Consider the following 21,591-nt stretch of genomic DNA (forward strand, 5'->3'; position numbering starts at 1 on the left):
TGTTGTTAAATGGGCCCTTTATTTCTACAAAGAGCCCAGTTTTGAAGGTTATCAGGAGGAAGAGCCAAATTAAAATGGATTTGTCACAGATTTAAGCATGTGAACAGCTTTGTCCCAGACCGCAGACCTCCATGCTTAATGTCCATGATCAATGCCCCTAGACATCACTGAGAGATGCTATTCATCGTCATTACTGATGCAGCTGTTTACGAGAACGCACGTTCGTGTCTAAATGGAGACACATGGATTGAAATGAACAAGATGTGGTTGCACACTTTAATCACATTCGTTTCAGTAGCATTTAGCTTTTTTTTAAAAGTGTTATTTCACAACGTTTAAGTATTTTTTGCATTTAAGTAAAGTTTTCCGACCACTACTTTACTTGGTTGAACAGAAATATAGTCACTCCCCGAACTGATGCCATTGGTTTGGGCAATGTTGCTATGTAGACAAAAGTTTTGGCCATGAATGGGATCAATTTACAAGTTGGGATAGTAAGTGTTTCATTTTTTAATTTTATTTTTGTCTGAGGTAGACTGGTTGGCCATATGGCTGATGGTTGGGCGAAATGTTTTGTAGTAACTGTAGTGAAGTTTTTGTCTTTGGCACCATCAAGAGATCCATTTTGACATGCTATAATTTAATTAGACACTATGACTGACTCTTTTTCCATAAAGTTTAGATAGAAGACTGAACCACTGTCAGCCATCCACGGTATCAAATGTTAGATATTTCTTTAATGGACCAAGGATGAAATCTGGTTTTGGCTCTGCTTTTTGTGGATGTATATTTCCGAGAAAAGGCCTTTTGTTCACTGGACGCTATTCTAAATCTAATCTCAAGTGGACAAACTGTATTTATTTATACTTGAAGCATCTTTTGACGATTTGTTCTGGTTTTTTACACCAACTGAATGAACTCAGTTATGACGTTAGTCTGAGGCTATGTTTAAACAAAAGCGATGTACTCTCAAAAAAAGACGTGCTGTTTGTTTTACTTATTTAAAATGAGCTGAAAAAACACAATTCTCACATTTTTTTGTGGGTTCAAAGTATTGCTTTGATCAACCCACTTAAATTCGTAAAAACAAATAAGTTAACTTATTTCCTTGTTCTCTCAACACAAATTGATTGTGTGGAACCCAACATTTTTACTGTGTACACTGTAAAAAGGAGGTAATTCAGCACGCAAACCCATTGCCTTAAAAGTGACAAGTTCATTCATTCATTTTCTTTTTTGACTTAGTCCCTTTATTAATCTGGGGTTGCCATGTTTAATTATTATCATCACCTTTTGACAATTATGAACTCGGATTGATGGAATTACTTTCTAACAAAAATGTTAACGTTATATGTTCTGGTAAAGCATAAAGATGTGAGGTTGATACTGACTGTATTTGTTTTGTATCGTTTATAAACCAAATAAGGCCTAAATGTGTGTTTTGGGTATTTTATATTTGTAATTGGTAACATTTCAGAGACTGTAAGTCTCTATATGTGTTCATAAATGTTTTATCATTTTTTACATTGTTATAATTACAGACGTAGGCTATTTTCCATTATCATTGATCTGCAGCTATAATCAAATACTGTTTGTTTAAAGATTAGTAATTTTCATTTATTCATAAGTATTTATGTATATAAAGCATTTAGTAAGAAGTGCTTCTTACACAATATGTGAACTTCAAGCGAGAATGACATTGACTACAGCTTTCTGTTGAACACCAACACCCACCAAAAGGGTACCATTGACACCATTTGGCAGTGTAGACACAAGCCTGATAAAGGTGACCCATACCTAACTGAACCATATCGTATTGTACCACTTACTGGAAACGAGGCATTACACACACACACACAATGTCATCATTTTTATAGACTTTAATTTAGAGTGGACACATGGTACATGGACACAACAAAAACTTTTGCTTGCTTACAAATGTTTGTATTTTCAGTCCTAAAAACACAGTTACCGTGTAAACGAGCATGCAAAATGCATAAAAAGTTTTCAAGTTTTGGTTGAAAACATTATCCTGTAAACAGCCCCTAAAGCTAGATCTACTGTAGCATGAAAATACCTTTGGAGGACCAATAATTGTACCATATCATTTAGAAACATTACACTTATGAATTCTTCACACTGACATCTGTCCTTTTTCCCACATCCTTTTGTGTGTGTGTGTGTGTTAAACTTGATGTTCACAGTAAAACGATTAGCCATAAGACACCCTGAAATCTTTTAAAAGACATCTCGTCATCTCCACTTCCTCTATATGACACTTTCAATGCATATCGCATATAGTTGCATGGCAGCAAAACTCTTGAAAATAATGTCAATGAAGAGATTTATGCATCATGCCTGCAAGCCAAAAAACGATGCTGCAACCCGAAAGCTGATAGTGATTCAAGAACTGCCAGAGTTCTGCTGATGTGGAGCGATTTTCACCACAGCGGAGCGGCTCAGCTCTAGGGTTTCACCGGGGGGACAGGCGATCGTTTAATCCCATCCCGACATCACCGTGAGGAAGAAGCGTGATGTGCTGTTTCGATGCACGAGCTGTGACAGGAACACAGACAAGAGGGTCTTAATGGGCCCGCAGGGAGACAGGGATACCGGTTATCAATCAGAGATGTTCGAGAGCCAACACTGTTTAATCATTAACACACACTCGCTGAGAAAGGCGCAACTGTATATGTTACCGCGAAGCTCACACACTCTGTCATATTTTTAATCTTAGTAATGCACTGACAGGATATCTGCTGCATTGACTGTTATTTAATCAGTCTGCTGCGATGGATGGACATTTTCTGAGCTGTTTATGAGAGACGTGATCTATGAGTTTATGCATGTCTGTTTGACGTATCAGAACTACTTTGATATATGGGGTTTGTTAATAGCTATAAGGAAAATGAGGAAAACAGATTTATAAGATAATCCAAAAAATAGATTGTTTAACTATCAATAATATTGTAGATGAAGGATTTAGAAATGCAATAATTTGAATAAAAATATATTGATATTTAAGCAAATTAATGACATACTAATTATGCAGTTACATTATAATTATATTATTAATAATTATAATATTAAATCTTGTCCCCAAGATATTAAAACTAATCTTATAACCATTTAGTAGCTTACATAGCTAGTCTTTTGGTAAACAATTCATCTGTGCATGTCATTAAGAAAAAAAAAAAGTTTGCCCTTCTAATCTGGTTGTTGCTAGATCAGGTACGGTTGTGGTCAGAAGTTAACAAGAATTATTTATATTATTTATTAAATTTCCCATTTATTGTATTTTATTAACGTCTACCCCTACTCCAACTCTAAACCCAACTGTCACAGTAATGTAAACTCAGTAGTTGTACTGAGTATTATTTATGCCATTTCTTAAATTACCCAATAAATTAAATATTATTAACCCTACTCTCACTAAAACGATGCTGTATTGATGTGCGTATGCACAGCTGTATCTTATATAGACTTTACCATCTAGTCTTTAATTGAAATCTTTTCAGTTAAATTGTCAGATTACAAATATCTGAGGAATTGGGCGTGGCTAACATATTTAACCACGCCCCTCCAACTGTCAGTTTTGACAACAAACAGAAACAGTGAGAAGGAGGTGTCTGTAAGTTTGTAATAACTCTTCCCAAACACTTTTCCTGAACTTTACTGAAATAATCCCCTACTTTACTACGTCCATTCAGCTCGCAGTAGAACAACAAGCCACACCCACTGTCATTTAATATTCCGTTTCATAGGAACTGCGTCACAATACAAATAATATAACGGTTGCAGCTTTCGGTTCATGGCAAATTTAAATGTTGAATAAACTGTTTTGCCAAAGGTGAATCTTTATTTTAAAAGATTGGTTACTTGTTATATTTTATTTGTAGGCTATGCTTTTATAATTATGTATAATAACTATTTATAATAGTTAAAATAAACTAAAAATAGGTAAACAGGTAATTGTTATCAATTCCAAACCAAATTTCTCAAATGAATAGGAATTTTTTTATTCATGTTAAGTCTTATTTTAAACAGTTTCTGTCATTTAAAGTTAATTATTCTTTGATTTACAAAATAATAAATTGATTATATTTTAGACAACCAATTAAAACTGTCTTGATTTGTCTAATAGTGATAAAAAAGCTTGTATTTAGATGATTTATCTTAAAAAATCAGTTTATTTTAGTTAACTTTTAAAAAATATATATTTTGTATCATTATTTTATGCTTTTATTTCCAGATCAATTATTTTTTTAAAGATTGAAATGAAAACTGTCGGCGACACGATGGCTTAATGAGTAGCACTGTCGCCTCACAGCAAGAAAGTCGATTGTTAGAGTCCCGGCTGGGTCAGTTGGCATTCCTGTGTAGAGTTTGCATGTTCTCCCCGTGTTGGCATGGGTTTGAACGAGGGAAATTGAATAAGCTAAATTGCCCAATTTGTATGAGTGTGAATGAGTATGTATGGATGTTTCCCGGTACTGGGCTGCAGCTTGAAGCATATACGCTGCGTAAAACATATGCTGGATAAGTTGGCAGTTCATTCCACTGTGGTGACCCCTGATTAATAAACAGTCCCCTCCTTAGGGACTAAGAAGGAGAATGAATAAATGAATACAAACTGTCATATTTTTATAACTATGGGTATACAAATGTTATATTCAGCGATTTTATAATAATAGGATAATAGGAATTTGTATCTACTTTTTTGTTTGCTTTTTAGTTACATTATATTAAAGTCATTTATGGTTTATTATTTTGTAAATTAATGAATTGATATCTTTTAAGTAGCTAATATATATGTTATCCATTTATTAAAGGTGAATATATCACTAGTCCTGAATATTATTAGTGTGATTTGGGTATTTATTTCCTAATTAATGAGCTGCTTTTTATATATTTAATGGCAAATTAGAAACATTGTAAATGTGTGAAGAGATCAGCTTTGAAGGTCTCTCTCCTGTACAAAAACCTCAGATCCAGACAGTGTTTATTAGAGCAGGACAGGGGCTCAGCACACGTCCCTGGGGACCCTCTCTCGTCTGAATGCAATGACCTTCTGATGGATTTCAAGAATTTAGAGTTATGTGTGGTTGTGCACGCGCTTGTGTATGTGTGTGTGTGTGTGTGTGTGTGTGTGTGTGTGTGTGTGTGCTGTTTTGTCTTTGTTCACAGAGTGTGCTGAATCGACACAGTCTTGTCAGACACAGTGAGCCATCGATCCAGCAGTGACACCCCTGATCCTCCACACACTCACACACACACACACACACATATTAGAGGTATGTGCTGAGAGCTGCAGAGGGCTGTGAATCGCTGAGACAGAGAGACTGAGCACTCATGTATGGAGAAACATTGCTTCACACTGAAACAGCCCTACAACACCCTGCAGCGATGCTAGAGCTCACTGACTTTCTCTGAGCAGCTCAGGTACAGTGTTTTTTGGCTTTATTACAGTGTTTATCATCTCACAAACTCTGTCGAAGTCAAACTCTGTCTAAATCTTGGAGCAGTTGGTTCCAGGTTCGAGTCTGCTCTAGATTTCATGCCCTCCATCAATTCATTTTCCTCCCACCACTTTCCTTTTGTATTACATAATAAAGCCAAGAAGACAATTTAGTGAATCGGTCAATGAAACAAACATACACGCAATCAATTTGTCAATTAATAAATTGCATTATTTTATTCTTACTATTGGTCACATTTTATAATAATGTTTCAATAGTTAATGTTACTTCATGCATTTTACTGAATAAAACTTATAGAGCATGTATTAATCATTTACTAATGCATTATTAAAATCTAAATTCATGCTTTTTAATGTTAGTTATTGCTCTGTGAGGTAAAACACTAATGATGAACAACTGTATTTTTATGAACTATGGTTAATTAATATAAACAAATACTGTAGTAAATGTACTGTTCCTTGTTTGCTCATGTTAGTAAATGCATTAACTAAAATTAACTAATACAGCTTTATTGTAAAGTGTTATCTTACTATTATTATTTCTTAATATATTATTATGTTGCATTTTATTATTTGTATCGTTCAAATACATTGTAGTAATTTAAATTACATTCATTAATTTCATTTTTAATAAATATGTGTAATATTAGAGTAATGTAATATATTTATTTCTATTCATTATTTATCTTAATGTAACAACAGTGCATTATTATTATTATTATTATTATTATTATTATTATTATTATTATTATTATTATTATTATTATTATTTGTAGTAGTCGTAGGAGTAGTAGTAGCAGTAGTGATTAATATTAATATAAAAATGTAAGGGAATAGAAGAAATTATTTTATTATTGTTATTACATTTATTCAATTTTTATTTATTGCAGCATTAATATTGTAACTGATAAATAAACTGTAAATAAAAATAAAAGTTATTTATTGCATAATAAAATTTTGTTATATATGTATTTTTCTCATGATTATGGTGATTGATGCTTTTTATATAATTATAATAATTAATAGTAATTCAATTATTATAATAATCACAACAAATATTAATTTAATAATTATAAGAATAGCAAAAACAATTAAAATTATATTGTTCCTTGTTTGCTCATGATAGTAAATGCATTAAATAACATTAACTAATACAACCTTATTGTATTTTTTTTTTAGTTTTTATTGCATTTTATTTTTGTTCAAATAAATTGTAGTAATTTAAATTGCATTCATTGATTTAATTATTAATGAAATGTGTGATATTAGACTCATGTAATATATTTATTTATATTTATTCATTTATCCTAATATAACAACAGTGCATTATTATTATTAGCAGTATAGCAGTAGTAGTCATTAATAATAATTATTAATTTAAAAAATGTGAAGGAATAGGGGAATTTTTTTTATTATTATTATTTTATTTATTCAAGTTGTATTCATTGCAGCATTAATATTGTCATTGATTAATAAAATGTTAATTAAAATAAAATTTATTTATTACATAATTCAATTTTGCTATTATTTAATTTTATTATGATAATGATGATTGTTTTTTTACATAATTATGATAATAATTAATAGTGATTTAATTTTTATAATAATTGCAACAAAACAATTAAAACAATAAACAAGTACTTTTATGTGTTAATAAAAATAATAATGCTTGTAGTAGTAATACTAATAATATAGCCAGCAGCAACAACAACAACAACAACAACAACAACAACAATAATAATAATAATAATAATAATAATAATAGTAATAATAATAATATTAGTAATAATCATAAGTCATCTACAGTAAACATCACAGTAGTCCATAGTGCAAAAAAACAACATTAAATAAATAATTAAATAAGTAAATATAAAAACACTATGTACTAAGTGAAAAAAAATAAAATAAAAAATAACAATAAAAACTGTTCATGAACCAATGCAGCCTCAGCCAGATAGGGCGCTGTCAAATCAAAGCAATAAAACAACTACTTTTATTTGTTAATAAATAATAATAATAATAATAATAATAATAATAATAATAATAATAATAATAAAACTTTCTGTTTTATTTACGTGCAGTGAATATGTGTGTGTATTGTGGAATAAATGCACCTGTTAAATCATCACCTATGTATTACAGTTTGTTCAAGCCTCCTCTGACTTTCTGGACTCTTAGTCCATCTCAGCATAAATTTAACACAATTACCAACCTCTTCACACAGACACACACACACAAACACACACACACGCACACACGCACACACACACACACACATCAGACACTCTCCACATGATGCGGAGTCATTTTCTCCTACTAGGCAGTAATTACCCCAGATAAGGGGCAATTAGAGCTGGTATTTGGTAATGACCGCCACTGGACATGTTTAATTACAGACTGCTCTAATGCAATGTCTGATTCCTGTAATAAAGAGATCTCGCTTTGAAGCAGTGGAGAGGGAAAGAGCAAAAGGTAAAGTGAACAACAAACTTTTACACCAGCTAGGTGAAATTTTAGAAAAGGTTGAAAAGCCTTGCCATAAACAAGCAAGCAGTGGATCATGTTGTCATACTTGAAATGTAATTCAAATTAATTTAAGTTCATGTATTCATTTATTTTCTTTTCAGCTTAGCCCCTTTATTAATCAGGGGTCACCACAGTGGAATGAACCAACAACTTATTGAGCATAAGTTTTACGCAGCGGATGCCCTTCCAACCTCATACACTACGGACAATTTAGCTTATTCAATTCACCTATAGCATATGTCTTTTGACTATAGTGGAAACTGAAGCACCCCAAGGAAATCTACGCAAACACGGGGAGAACATGCAAACTCCTCATAGATCGTGCTACCCACTGTGCCACCGTGACGCCTTTTATTTTATTTTATTTTATTTTATTTTATTTTATTTTATTTTATTTTATTTTATTTCATTTCATTTCATTTCATTTCATTTCATTTCATTTCATTTCATTTTATTTTATTTTATTTTATTTTATTTTATTTTATTTTAAACAATGTATTAAAAACCTAATTTTTTATTTAATATCACAAGTAAATACAATTATTTATTTTCATGCAACTTGACCAAGAATCTTGAAAATGCAATTCATAAAAGGTGTTTATTAAATTGAAAAGAAATTAAAAATATTCAAATATCTTTATTAGTATCGATTCAGATGTGTGAACTTGATTTGAGTCAGAGAATCACAATTAAATGTAATTCTTGATTCAATTTCCGATAAATTAAGTTGATATATGTGTATATATATTAGGGCTGCACGATATTGGAAAAAATATTACATTGTAATATTTTTTTCTCTACGACATATATTGCTATGTAATACCCAAAGATTTTACCAGATGACTCAAATAGCTCTATTTACAAAGTCATTGCTTTTGATGGATTAAAAATATTTTATACATGTAATGTATTATATAAACAATCTACAGTCATAAATAAACACAATGGAGCAAATATTCAAGTAAAATAAACTAGCTTTATGTTTTTTGGAGAGAGTCTAACGTTATTCACTGAAATTGAATGATCAAATGTAAAACAACAATGCATAGGCTTCATTATATTAGTAATTCAATAAAAAGACTCTTTAATAATCATCTTTATGCACAACTAAAATGCTTTGAACTCTCTTAAAAAGGTCATATAGTCACAGACCTCAAAAACACATGTAGATGATGAACTTCACTCTGAAATTGTTCAGTTGTGCAGTGTCTAAACAAATCTTGTGTGTATTGACCTGTGGTTTCTGTTCATCTATAATCCCAACTCAACATTTCATATCTTGCGATGTTACTATCGCGGACACACACATTGTGATATTGATGCGCAAACGATATATTGTGCAGCCCTTATAAATATACACGCATATAACAAAAAGTATATAATTATTGATTTATAAGTAAATCAATATTAAATTGACCTCTTAAAAATGTTTCAAATACTTTGCATTTGTCAAAGTAACTCTTCATGTGACAGTACAAAGGGGAAGGCAAGGGAACACATCAAGTGAGAGTGAAACAGCAGTGCAATGTGTCAGTCCTCTGGCTCTGTGATGTTTGCATCAGCGACACAAAGGCCAGGGGTCGAGTCACGGGAACAGGGAAAAGAATCCGAACAAACCTGAAAGCAGACCCTCGTCTACTACCTGGAAATAGTGGAGAAAATTCACTATCCCACAGTACACATACACTGAACCTCTGCTGGAGTAATCAGGCAGCTATTCTTAAATCCCACTCTATTAATAAATCATTACTCTCACATCAGCACCCGGCTATATAAAATCATTAGGGCTGCGACACTCTATAAGGCGCCTGTATGACACCTCAGCAGGAGTCCGGCTATGATTTCAGGCTGAGGAGACTCAACGTCAGCGTGAGGTGATGTGGCTTCCAGAAAAATATGTCTTACTTTCAGTGCGCGAGATCACCAGTTTGAAATTAGCTAGATGGACAACTTTCAAAATGATGAGCCGATTCGTTGAATTTAGGCATCAATTAAAACATTTAATTAATTGTAAGTCACTCACTTACTTACCTTTAGCTCGGTTTCTTCCACTGTGGTGACCCCTGATAAAGCAGGGGACACTGAAAAAAAAAATAATTCTTTAGACTTACTACATTTTTTTTGTTAAGTTAAGTGGTTGCAAACAATTTATATGGACTGAATTTAAACAAATGAAAATGAACATTACTAAATTTAATTAATTTGTTTTAATTCAGCCCCTATAAATGGTTTGCAACCACTTACCTTAACCTTTTAACAGGCATCATAAGCACCTGGTTGACCATTTATCCATAGGTTATCACTGTTGCTTATTACTATTTATCAGTTGTGTCAGTATATTCAATACAAGATGTGGGCCAAAAAAAATCATTTCAAGGAGTGCACCTTAAAGGGTTAAGAGAAGTTTAGTAAATCCAGTAAAATGAAAGGAAAATTTTAATTAACTTTGGAATTACATTAGCAATGTTATGAATTTTTTTAATTAATTTTTTAAATGTTTAAATCAAACATTCTGTCCATAACCAGACAATACATTAACATGAGGTAGTAATTATGTCCTGATTGATAGAAAATAAAAGATGAAATGTCATACAGTATGCTGATTTTTCTATAATCAAAATTAATATGATTAATCAATGAGATAAATGAACAGATGGCAATATATGTTTGATGATGCCAGTATTATTATTCTGGAGTTGGAGAATATTTTATTTTATTTTATTTTACTTTACTTTACTTTACTTTACTTTACTTTACTTTATTATAATTTAATTAATTAATTTTTTTTGTTTGATTTGATTTTAATTTAATTAATTTTTTATTTTGTTGTTTTATTTTATTTTATTTTATTTATTTTTTATTTGTTTTGTTTTGTTTTATTTTTTATTTCATTTCATTTCATTCCATTTAGTTTTGTTTATTTTATTTATGTTGTTTTATTTTATTTTATTTTCTAATTTTATTTCATTTTGTTTTGTTGTATTTTATTTTATTTTATTTTATTTTATTTATTATTTATTTTATTTTTTATTTTATTTTATTTTATTTTATTTTATTTTATTTTATTTCATTTTATTTCATTTTATTTCATTTTATTTCATTTTATTTTATTTTATTTTATTTTATTTAGAGCATTGAGATTTATAAAAATAGTTTAGTTTAGTATACAAAATTTGAATAACAACTTTATTTTGTTAGTTTTGAGATTGGATATTTTCTTTATATATGTTTGACAGTGCATTCTGTATATAGTAAGCTCTAAGCATCTGTGACCACAAATAAAATCCAGGCAATCAAAATTTAATTTAGACTTTGAAGTTAACTTGGGGTTTTTGACGTTTATTTGTACAATTTTTAGGAATTTCTTGGTTTAATTTAAATCATATTGACACTGAGATGAAAGTAGGGTACTGCGCCAACCAAAATTGGCTATATACCAGTTCCTACATCTTCACTTTGTCAGGAGTCCTGGTTTCATATCAGTATCTGTTTGTGCAGTTATTAAGTGTGTTTGTGGACAGTGAGGGCTCCGGCTGCTTTTGGAAAAGGTGTAATATAACCGAACATCTGATGAAGACGTTAGTAAAGACTGAGGTCAGCGAATGGACTGCCAGTAGGCCCTCTGACCCTTTAAACTCTGACCTCGCTTAAATCCTCAGCTCCATATTTAGATCCTGTTCCTCTAGTTTCCCGGGGAACCTGGTCTGGAGGTATGCATGTCCCTCATTTTAACACCATCAACTGCTTTCACAGCTTCACCCTATGCCTTCATGTCTTCTTTATCTCAATCCCTCTCATTAGTATTCATTAATACCTGTCATATTTCAGACAGTCGTGTTTTTTCTGGTGACAGGCTGTAATTTGGCTTGTCTTTCTGCACCCGGATTCAACCCCACCCCCATGATGCTCTTCTCTTAAACCCCACGTTCATCTAGACAGGCTGATAAAACACTTCCTCAGATGTAGATCAGTCATTTTAAGTGCTCTTCGAGTAATGATGTTATTCTTTGTGACTTTATAAGCTTGATTTGAAGGATGGAGTTTCGATAAGCCCCAATGCTTCGTGCCCTCTTTCAGTCCTGGCTGTGAATAAGTTTAGACTTGACTCCTGCCCCAACGGACTCATTTAACTTTTATTGTGTTAGAAATGGCAGGCGACAAATGACAGCCATATGAGTTAAGGACAAGTTAAGGACAGTCCAAAGAGCAGGCTCTCTATTTCCAGTACATAGTCTTACAATGCAGCTTGTTAAAGGAGAGATTTAGCCACTAACATGACAGAGCGATGCTTGTTGCGCTCTTAATTTGTGTTGCGGCTCTGCTTAACAATGCCTGAGGTTTAGCTGTAGATTGTTTATTGCTTTGTTCCGAAATGGGGATTGAAATGTTACAATGTTGCAATTTCTTCTTAATTTGATGTACTTTGACAAGGCAATATTTCTAAATGTCCCAAATATTGGTCACAGAATGGATAAACAACAACTTTGCAGGCCTCTGTGGTTCATTTCTTTGGGCAAAAATCAGGCTTTGTCTGTGTTTTTTATTTGCTTGTGGTGAAATTCAGTTTAATTCACATTTGTGTTGTAATTTGTTTGGGAATTGAACTAAATTGATTTAGCTTTCCTTTTTTTTTTGCTAAAGAATCACAGTGAAAAACGTAATTTTGTTTGACTCAATGGACCTAGAGTAGTTTTGAAACTGCACTGTAAACTGAAAAGCGACTGCGTTCATACTAAATATAGATACAGTACTTAACAGTACGTGATATTCCTCTTTCTGTAACTTACATCAGATGTGTCTATAACCTAAGGGTTGTTTGGTTGCCTTGGATCCAATGCGACACGACCTCGTGATCTCCGAGCTAACAGAGCCGGGCAGATTTAGACCTCTGGAATCATCCCGAGGATGCATGTCAAAGACGAATGAAGCTAATATCTCATCACCCTGTCCAATAAGTGACAACATATTGTAAATAACTTTATAAAAATGCTTTATGTTATGAATCGTGAGGCCAAAGTCCTCAGGATCAGCATTGGCTGATTGTGTTTTATTACAGTAGTCAATATTTAAAAAGTTGTCCTAAGACGAGAATGTATGTTGTTGAATAGTTTTTAGGACAACTCTGGTTTAAATTTTTTTATCCACTTGAAATGTTGACTGTTGTTTACAATTGTTGTTTTCCTTGTATGTTCTGATTCAGCTGATATTGTTAATAAAGATCATGAGCACTGACAAAAAGCCTTAAATAATTAGCATAAAAAGAATAATGCTAATTCTGTATTTAAGGCAGTATGCTGTGAAGAAGATAAAGGGCCTTATCATACACGCGGCGCAATGAGCCGCAAGATGTGTTTGGCGCGATTTGCTGCTATTTTCAGAAGAGTGCAACCCTAATTTTTTATGTTTTGCACCATGTTGTTTAAATAGCAAATTCGATTGCACCACTTTGTGGACTCATGGGTGTTCCGGACTATGAAGAAGTTGTGTTAATGTGCATTGTTGGCGTGTTGCTATTTTGAGGAACTGAAATAGACTGCGCCACTGACCAAATAAAAGCTGGGCTAAAGTCCAGCGCAGAACACGTTAGTTATGCAAATGTGTAAACATTACTTAATACACACAGGGTGTGCAGCAATACACAAATATGTTTACATATAAAAAAATCAACAGATTGTAATGTCATAAAAAATATTATTTTCTACATAAATTTAAAAACCACTGCCTTCGGGGGGCTTTTTTTCAGATTATTCATAACAGTTTGCTTTTGTATAATGTTAATATTATTAGCAGTATTATTTATTATATGCATATTTATATTTGTTTTAATAAAAGCAAGTTTAGATTTGTCTACCTGTTTTGGTTTTGGAGACATAATCTTGGGCATAAGAAGAGGACGTTTTCAGATATAACTTTTGATATAACTATAACTTAGATACAACTCATTATTTATTTATTTGCTGGAAATTTTGAAATAGTTTTGAACAAATCTTTGCGCTTAACAAACAAAATATATTATGTAGGCTAATGGATGTCTCCATTGGAGTGAGTTTCCACTTTTTTTTAACTTTATAAAAGTAAAGTAGTAAAGCAAAGAATAATAGTAAAGAGAAACTAAGGAGGCCGATTGGAGGAGGCTCGTTCTATATCCTTTCGCTGCAGATGGTTTGTTTAACTGTTTACTCACTAGTGAAGTGTTCAGTTTTTCCACTTACAAAGTCCACCATATACATAGCAAATGCACCATGGCACGATGCAACTGACTCTTAATGGGAATGTGAGATGAGACTCTGATTGATTTAATGCACTTTATGCTCAAAACAAACTCATAACTCGTTAAGAGAATAAGCACAACCCTGTTAGACCATGTGCCAGGGCGCAGAGGGTATTTGTCCAACCTTAAAATAGCAAAAGTGGATTTGGACATGCTTTTTAATTTTTTTTTTTTTTTGCCTTGCACTTTAGACTTTGTGCCTAGATCATTAAAGTAGAGCCCTAAAAGCCACCATATAGTTGGCTAAGACGTGCTTTATATGACCAAGTAAGGGTTACAGGTTTTCCAATGGTATGTAATACAGACAGGTTCATCTCCCCATAGTGTGAAAATCTCTGCTTCTGATTGACTGATCAGTGAGTCTGTTAATGACCAGCGGTTTGGATTTCGAGAAAGAGAAGAGCATGTGGAAAACTTGCCAACTGCTTGAGTTTTAGAAAAGGCTTTATCCCCTCAGTTGAGCAGTCAGCGTAATAGAGTTGAGCGTGGGATCCCTGGTCACTGAAGCCCTGGATCTAATTGGCTCCTTTGTGCAGCTCATTGAGCTGAAAGGTGTTGAGTTGCCCCTGTTAAAAGTGTGAAGTTTGAAAGTGAGTGTCAAACTCAAGACAGATTGGCCGAGCTTACCTCTGCGTTCTCTGCAGCTATTAAAGGAGTAATGGCTGGATTTGGCGGAAGAAAGCACTAACGCATTGACCAGATGACAAATTAGGACCGTCCAGGTCTTGCTTTCCAATGGGGGCTACTACTTTCTGCTTGCGTGTGTGTATCGAATGGATCTTAGTTCTTTTAAGTCCAGCGCTGATGTGTCTGGGATTAGTTAGACGAATGACCCGAATAAAAGTGCTGCTGGAAAGACTATTTGATTTGCTGGTCTGTGATCGTTCAACCATTTGTGACCGTTCAATGGCTTGTCCCCTTTGTTTCCAGGTCCTCATACTCTTGCACTTTGATGACCGTGCTTTCATTTTATTACAATTTTTGATATACTAGTCCACACTATATTTCATCTTCTTGGCATGCTAGTGCTTTTTAAGTCGAAAAAGTACTAATTAGCTGACCTTGTATCAAAAGAAATTTATTACAAAGACTTTCCCTATGGAGCAACTAAAGGTTAAGTGTTCTGCTCATAGGAACTGTGAGGTTTTCTTCTTAATTCACCTCTTATATGGGTTTAAACTTTAAATCCAGATCAGAGCTATTGGGTTCACCACCTTTTTGTTAAAAGATGCATTCTTACTGAGGTCATTTTTAACTTATTACTAACCAACTTATTATTTTTTTTAAAGAGAGAAAATATAAAAACATGTTTAGTTTAGTAGACAATATTCCAAAAACATTTTCATTTTTAGTTTGGGGATTGGATATTTTATTTATATATGTTTGAAAGTGCATGTATAGTGAGCTCTAAGCATCCGTGACCACGATTAAAATCCAGGGATTCAAATTTAATTTGCACTTTGAAGTTAACCTGGGGTTTTGATTGGGTTTAAACTTAAAGTCCAGATCAGAGCTACTACCTTACTAGTAAGGTTGAAAGATGCATTTTTACTAAGGTAATTAAAAAAATAAATTCATTGCTCTCTGTTGAAAATGTATGTTCAAATGTTCTGTTTAGAAGAGAATAATTTTCATCTATTAATCAGTTTTGAATCGTCAATCTATGAACAGCCTGTGGTAAAATTAAAAAAAGAAAGAGAGCTTCCCAAACTTCCTTGGTTTTTGGTCAGTGTATATTGAACATGTGCATCTGAGGCAGTAAGTTCATTGTGTTACATTGTCATACTGTGACCATAGTAATGATGTAGTAGGCTATTTAAACAGATTTATAAGAATTAAATCAAGCAGTTTAATATACAAAATGCAAAAAGTATCATAGATTATAGTTTTAGTACATTAAATGATTTGAATTGAAGGGCGACATGGTGGTTCAGTGGTTAGACCTGTTGCTTTACAGCAAGAAGGTCACTGGTTCGAGTCTCGGCTGGGCCTGTTGGCATTTCTGTGTGGCATTTGTATGTTCTCCCCATGTTTGTGTGAGGGGTTCCTCTGGGTGCTCCAGTTTTCCCCCAGCAGTTAAAAGACGTGCGCTAAAGGCAAATTGGGGAAACATAATAGCCCATAGCGTGTGAGTGCGTTTGTGAATGTGAAAGTGTATGGGTGTTTTCCAGTACTGGGTTGTGGCTGGAAGGACATCTGCTGCTTAAAACATATGCCCGAATAGTTGGTAGTTCATTCCGCTGTAGCGACCTCTGACAAATGAGGGACTAAGCTAAAGAAAAATTAATGAATGACTGAATGATTTGTATTAAAGATTATTTAAGGGACAGTTCACCCAAAACTGAAAATCCTGCCACTATTTACTCAACTATCTATTTTTTTAAAACTATTTGGGTTGAAAACAAAAGAAGATATTTGGAAAAATGCTGGTAGCCGGCCTATTGATTTACATATTTTTTTTTACCAATAAGTTATTGGGTGCCAACAACCACCATTCTTCAAAATGTCTTCTTTTTGTGTTCAATAGATGAAAGAAGCTCAAATGTGTTTCAAACCGCATGACAGAGAATAAACGATGATTTCTTTTTGTGTGAACTATCCCTTTAAGCATTTTACACCTTGTTAATTTCACTAGTTTGTGTTTGTGAGTCCAGCAGAGCGTGAATTCACTGGCTCCTGATTTTTTTGCGGAAGACTGACAGTAAAGGTAAATTGATGGTACGGTTGTCATGGAGATTTGAACACCTGCTGAGTCTTTCCAAACAGGTGGGCATACCAGTGTCAATCAATATGTCAGCACCATCCCAAATGTACTTGTAATCTTAAATTTAGAAGATTTTTTTCCCCTAGAATGTCTGACATACCTACATTATATGCACTTCCGAACTTTTTAGCACATGATTTACTGCTAGTACATAATCACACATACTTACTCTTGCGGCATTTTATGGTCCCTTGATATGTCGCAATTGCATAGTATAGTCTACTAATGGACACTTTTCTCCATTTATGGTGGGAAATTACAACCGTTTCCAGCCATAATGCTGCATACAGACATACAGGAGCTAGAAACCCAATTTCAAATCTGTCATCACGGCGAAGGAATTTTCCATGACAACGCTATTCCCCGCGTGTCAGCATGGCATCTCAGATTGCCAGTCGGTTTAATGGTGTAAGCTCTTTTCTGGACTACCATCCGTCTGCTGTGCAGTTTATTGGTTGTTTCATGCATGGGGCCACAGAAAACAATTTGCGTGGGTCGAGCCCAGAATGACGACAAGAACTTAGTCAGAACATCTGCCAGATCTGTAAATCAAATCTGTTCATGTTGAGTCAGCCAATGCATCGGAGTCATTGTTTGGCAATTTTGGAGAAACACAACTTCAGAATGGAGACTAAACTAATGTCCTTAAACTAAACGTCAGACATGTAGGTTGAATAAAAGGCCACCGAGTTAAAGACCTCCCTCTTTTAAATGCCTTTGTACTCTGTGTGACGCCATTATAGGTATCCTTCCCCCTCAAAACACTGCGGTCTGATTTGTTGGATATCCTTCCCCTTCAATCTCCTGGCTTTTCAGGTGGTTGTCATTGTCCGTCCATCAGAGCTTGGCGTGGGTTGGGTCCAGTTTCTAAAACATTGATTAGGCCTAAGCCTGTAACAATAAACAGTCAGCAGGGCTTTGGCGGAGTTGTGTTAGTGTTTCTTCCATATGGGGTAGATAGCAAAGCATGCTGGGTAATAGCTCTCATATGCGACCTCTCATACCAGGAGTCTTGGAGAAATTGATTAGTGATATTTAGATATAAATATTTGAGGCAAATGCAGTAATATAGGTTCATTTTGCATCGAATTGTGGTAAAGGAAATACAATCATGGTAAGGCAACTTGAATAGCTCATTGGTCAAAGGAGACACATCCAATATGGGTTTCTAAATTGAAACGAAAGAGGCTTTACATACATATAAAGCATATTAAATGCAAGTGTCTACTTTAATGTTTAATGTACTTTTTAAAATCTATAAAAGAATAAGTAATCATAATAAATTTTAATATAAGTTAATAAAAATGTATTACTAACTAATGAGCAAAACCTAGTGCTATATAGTGGCAAACTATAGGGAGTTAAACTGAAACTATTAAGTTGGTGCTGCACTATAATCCTGATGCATCTTAAAATATATATATATTTTTTTTTTACATTTAAATTTTTGTTATACTAACTATTTTAGTGGGTGCCTTTTGTATATCATGGTAAAATATATACAATAGTCATTATTTTTTGTTCTTTGACCTACAGAAGCACTGTAGGTTAAATTAAATCAACGCTTTAATGTTATTGCAACTTTATATAAAACAATATGTGTTGGCATGATTTTAGTTTTAATATTGTAGGTTTTACAATTTAGCCAATAAAAGATCCCAAAATTGGCCCCATTGCAAATGTCTCACTGTAACTTTAATTTTCACTTTTATTTAAAACTAGAAAAACTTAATAAAGGCACAAGCCAAATATGTTTGTGGTTATCAACATTAATATAAAGCATACAATATGCGTTTGCATGATTTTAGTTTGTTAAATTGCTTACTAACATTTTCTGTGTAAAATGATATTCAGAATTACAAGTTTGACACCATGACAATGCAACCCTAAAATGATTGTAAAAATAATGCAAACAATTTTACAGCTGAAGTTATAAAATTATAGGCTTCATATTTATCTTTTAAATGATCCCAAATTGGCCCCAATGCAAATGTCGCACTGTAACTTTAATTTTAGATTTTATTTAAAACCAGAAAAACAAAATGAAGCCGCAAGCCAAATATTTTTGTGGTTATCAGCATTAATATAAGGCACAAAATATGTGTTTGCATGATTTTAGTTTGTTAAAATGCTTACTAACAATTTCTGCGTGACCCTAAAATGATTGTAAAAATAATGCAAACAACTATACAGCTGAAGTTACAAAATTACAGGCTTTCACATTTTAGCTTCTAAATCATCCCAAAATTGGCCCCATTGCAAATGTCCCGCTGTAACTTTAATGTTCACTTTTAGTTAAAACCAGATATGTTTGTGGTTATCAACATTATTATAATGTGTTTGCATGATTTTAGTTTGTTAAAAAGCTAACTAACAATAGGGTATATGCCGAGCTAGTGCTGTTCCCATGCTGATACACTTCCGGTGACCTGTTATTGTGAACTTTTTTCCATTTTATACGATTCCTTATACAGCATCGATGTTGTAATGCCATTAAAATACATTCAGTTAAATAAACTTTAGCATTTATTTGGTTGCTCAAGCATAAAACGAGACAAAAAAGCTGTATACTCGCACGCGCCCGTCAGAATCGGCAGGCTAACGCAGAAGCTCCATTGAATATAGTGGGGTAAAAAAAATGCTCATATTATAAAGATATGGCGGGGGAAATGTAATTTAATGCAGTGCTTCTTGTACAATCTGAGACCCACTTTAAATCGGATATCACTCAGCTAGTAGAGATTGCTGATTTTTAAAGAAAACAGACCTTAAACGAACCGGATTTTGCATTGGCATTCAATTCGCCGGAAGCGCTTAACCCAGGTTACTGGCAAATTAAAAGTCCTATTAGCATGCTTCGGCATATACCCCATTTCTGTGTGAAATTATATTCAGTATTACAAGTTTAGCACCATGACAATGCAACGCCATGAATGATTGTAAAAATAATGCAAACAACTTTACAGCTGAAGTTATAAAATTATAGGCTTCACATTTTAGCTTTTAAATGATCCCAAAATTGGTCCCATTGTAAATGTCTCACTGTAACTTTAATGTTCACTTTTATTTAAAACCAGAAAAACAAAAATAAAGGCACAAGCCAAATATTTTTATTTTGTGGTTGTCAACATTATACCACAAATGCATAAAATTCCTTCAAGACAGAAATGATGTTTCCCAGTTGACTGGGCCCCTGGATATGCATTCAAATAAGGCATTGTACCTGGTTGCACTTTGTCTAGTTATGTAAGAGCAGCTCCTGAGGGTTTTGCACTGGCCTCTTATGGCTGTGATCCTAATTCAAAGATACATAGTTTTATTTACGAGACATCTGAAAATAACACACAATGTGCGTGATCTAAGGCCTGTCAGAGTTGAGCTTGAAGTGCTGGCAAAACAATGCAGTAAATAATGTTAGGTTGATCAAGCATTTTGCTGAACAGCTGTGACACAACAGGGAAAAACAAAATCAGATCTTCCATCTGGAGTACATTTGTTTATCCTGTCATTATATGTCCATCTCCATCAAAAAACATCCATATAAAATTACCTATCATGACGCTAAAGCTTGCATAATTTATAACTTCAATATAAAGCTATTCATTTGGTGTGAAAAGGGAAGTAAACAAGGCTGAGAGCAACACATATTTATATTATCCCTCTAAACTTTTAATTGTCGGCCCCCCAGTGCAAAACAGGAGCCAGATGATTAAAGCCTCCGAGAAATTGTCCCTTGGCATGGGTTGTGTCTGATACTCCAACACTGTTTGTTCCAAGACTGCTAGTCTCTACCGAAAACCATCAAAACCCATATTAAAGCCTAGTGTGGTGGCTGTTTTGCACGTTTATGAGAGTCGGCATAATCTATTTATGGTTTCACAGATATTATTGAACTGTTTAAGAGCAACTGCTTCGACTCTAGTGGCTTGCGTGAATGGCTGGACGGAGAAGGATCTTAAAATAAGGCTATTTTCTTTTTATCACACGCTAGCGTAATTATGCAGCCATGTAGTTACAGCAGCAAACCTCGGACAGGACTTTTGGCGACCCATGGGAGAGCAGCGGTCTTTTAAGAGGCTTTTTTACGGTGAGCGAAATGCCTTTTGGGAGGTGCTCCAAACAATGCATCACCGAACCCCACAGTGTTTTGAAGTTTGGGGGGCCCCTAATGGTCCCTCGGGCCCTTTCAATACCTGTGAGAACCATGTGTCCGCTCCCTCAAGTCTTCAGCTTGATTGAGGAGAATGTTTTTGGGTTAAGTGCTCCGAAATGTTTGTGGTTTTTAATTTGGAGTTCTTGACGAGCATCCAAACAATCTTGCGGCGGCCTCAGAATAACTTCCACGCTAGTGAAACGTGGTATGTAGGGAGAGAAGATGTCCCTCCGTCGATTTCCTCGCCGCATGGTTAAGCAATCGCGGCTAGTGTTGAACCATGGGAAAGGTAAACACTTTCACCGACGTTCCCATTATGAGATTTTGGCTTCTGCTAAGTCAGAATGGTTTGAGTCAGATGAGACAAAAAAGCTTTCTCGCTTCATTAGCTGTTGTTT

General features: G+C 33.8%; 1 protein-coding gene across 5 annotated transcripts in view; it reads left to right on the forward strand.

Annotated features, from left to right (window-relative positions):
* sema3aa (sema domain, immunoglobulin domain (Ig), short basic domain, secreted, (semaphorin) 3Aa) overlaps positions 1 to 21,591 on the forward strand; it is a 165,936-nt gene that overhangs the window by 11,197 nt on the left and 133,148 nt on the right. The gene's annotated exons all lie outside the window — the stretch shown is intronic.

This window comes from Danio rerio, chromosome 4 (assembly GCF_052040795.2).
Source record: "Danio rerio strain M-AB ecotype USA chromosome 4, GRCz13ab, whole genome shotgun sequence".
Lineage (NCBI taxonomy): Eukaryota > Metazoa > Chordata > Actinopteri > Cypriniformes > Danionidae > Danio > Danio rerio.